This window comes from Arvicanthis niloticus, unplaced genomic scaffold, assembly GCF_011762505.2.
Source record: "Arvicanthis niloticus isolate mArvNil1 unplaced genomic scaffold, mArvNil1.pat.X pat_scaffold_397_arrow_ctg1, whole genome shotgun sequence".
In the NCBI taxonomy this organism is placed as follows: Eukaryota; Metazoa; Chordata; class Mammalia; order Rodentia; family Muridae; genus Arvicanthis; species Arvicanthis niloticus.
The window spans coordinates 77,501-79,843 of record NW_023046041.1 but is presented as its reverse complement, the minus strand read 5'-3'; the positions used below and the strand labels follow the sequence as shown (position 1 = coordinate 79,843).

The 2,343-nt window shown below is 63.5% G+C and overlaps 2 pseudogenes; both read left to right on the top strand.

Annotated features, from left to right (window-relative positions):
• The first annotated feature begins 699 nt into the window (after nucleotides 1-699).
• Nucleotides 700-807, top strand: LOC117702046 (5S ribosomal RNA; annotated as a pseudogene).
• Nucleotides 808-2,146: 1,339 nt separating this feature from the next.
• LOC117702048 (5S ribosomal RNA) lies at nucleotides 2,147-2,254 on the top strand (annotated as a pseudogene).
• Nucleotides 2,255-2,343: the final 89 nt, after the last annotated feature.

Genomic DNA, 2,343 nt, shown 5'->3' with positions numbered 1-2,343 from the left:
TGTGCGTTTGTGTGTGCGTGAGCACGTCGCGTGTTGAGTGTAAGTAGGCCCTGAGTGCCTGTGCTGTGTGTGTGTGTGTGTGTGTGTGTGGTGTGTGTGTGATGGTGTGTGAGAGTGTGTGTTGCCCCTCCTGCTTTCTGCTATTGCCCGTGTGTGTGAGTGAGTGTGTGTGTGTAACTTGGTCCTTACGCTCCCGCCTCTGTGCATAGATAGCCTGTCCAGCCTGGTACTTTCTTGGCCGGGAGCCCCCGTGCCCTTGCACGTGTGTGCTTCCGTGAGTGGGTCGTTGTGTGCGTGGATCGAGTGAGTGGCATCCGAAGAAGGGAGGGCACGGGCAGTGCGTGGCTCTTGGGCTAGCCTGTGCCTCTCTCTGGGTGTGGCTGTGTGTGTGTGTGTGTGTGTGTGTGTGTGTGTGTGTCCAGGGTGGGATGGGAGGCCAGCCATCCCCAGCTGTCAGTCGTCAGTCGGTTGGTTGAGGGTCCCCGGAGTCCTGGAGTCCTGGGCACGGGTGCCTGCCTGGTGTGCCGCGTCTGTCTGTCTGTCTGTCGTCTGGGGACTGGGCTGTGCAGAGAGAGAGGCTGTGGGTGGGCTCGCGTGGGCTCGGTGTGTCGCGGCGCTGCGCGCGAGTGAGCGACCGAGGGAGCAAGCGAGCGAGCGCAGCAGGCAGGCTCTTGGGGCCGGTGTGTGCGTGCCGCCCTCGTCTACGGCCATACCACCCTGAACGCGCCCGATCTCGGATCTAAGCAGGGTCGGGCCTGGTTAGTACTTGGATGGGAGACCGCCTGGGAATACCGGGTGCTGTAGGCTTTTTTTTGGCGCTCCCTGGCTCCCTGGCTCGCTCCCCACTCTCGCTTTTGGCCTTGGACACGCCCCACGGCCGGCGGCCCGGGGACCAGGGCTTGGCCCAGGACACACACACACACACACCCGGAGACAGCCCACCCTGGTCCTCTCAGATGCCTGGCATACATAGATAGAGAGCACCGCTGGCTGCCCCCGGAGCCCTCAGGCGGGGCACACACTCACACACACAGCGCAATGGCACCCCGGCGCCACCCGGAGGACAGCTGGCAGCGGGATGGATGGATGGATGGATGGATGGATGGATGGATGGGAGGGAGGGAGGGAGAGCCTGTCGGTCTCCAAGTGCACCAAGCCCGGGCTAGCCTCCAACACCCCACACCCCATCCATCCTCATCCACCACCGCACTTGGCTCCCACCTTGCCCACCAGGCACCAGGGTGGACCAGGCTGCTCCACTTGTCCCCGTGGGACCGGTCCCTGAGGGACCCAGCCAGCCACCTCTCTCCCCTGCCTCCAGACAGAGGGAGGCAGGGAGGGAGGGAGGGAGGGAGGAGGTCTAGGTGGCCGTGAGTGGTGGGTGACTGTGTCGGTGTGGGTGTGTGGTGTGTTGTGTGTGAACGCATGGGTGGGTGTGTTTGTGCGTGTGTGCGTGCGTTTGTGTGTGCGTGAGCACGTTCGCGTGTGAGTGTAAGTAGGCCCTGAGTGCCTGTGCTGGTGTGTGTGTGTGTGGTGTGTGTGTGTGTTTGTGTGGTGTGTGAGAGTGTGTGTTGCCCCTCCTGCTTTCTGCTATTGCCCGTGTGTGTGAGTGAGTGTGTGTGTGTAACTTGGTCCTTACGCTCCCGCCTCTGTGCATAATAGCCTGTCCAGCCTGGTCTGCTTTCTTGGCCGGAGCCCCCGTGCCCTTGCACGTGTGTGCTTCCGTGAGTGGGTCGTTGTGTGCGTGGATCGAGTGAGTGGCATCCGAAGAAGGGAGGGCACGGCAGTGCGTGGCTCTTGGCTAGCCTGTGCCTCTCTCTGGGTGTGGCTGGCTGTGTGTGTGTGTGTGTGTGTGTGTGTGTGTGTGTCCAGGTGGATGGGAGGCCAGCCATCCCCAGCTGTCAGTCGTCAGTCGGTTGGTTGAGGGTCCCCGAGTCCTGGAGTCCTGGGCACGGGTGCCTGCCTGGTGTGCCGCGTCTGTCTGTCTGTCTGTCGTCTGGGGACTGGGCTGTGCAGAGAGAGAGGCTGTGGGTGGGCTCGCGTGGGCTCGGTGGTGTCGCGGCGCTGCTCGCGAGTGAGCGACCGAGGGAGCAAGCGAGCGAGCGCAGCAGGCAGGCTCTTGGGGCCGTGTGTGCGTGCCGCCCTCGTCTACGCCCATACCACCCTGAACGCGCCTGATCTCGGAAGCTAAGCAGGGTCGGGCCTGGTTAGTACTTGGATGGGAGACCGCCTGGGATACCGGGTGCTGTAGGCTTTTTTTTGGCGCTCCCTGGCTCCCTGGCTCGCTCCCCACTCTCGCTTTTGGCCTTGGACACGCCCCACGGCCGGCGGCCCGGGGACCAG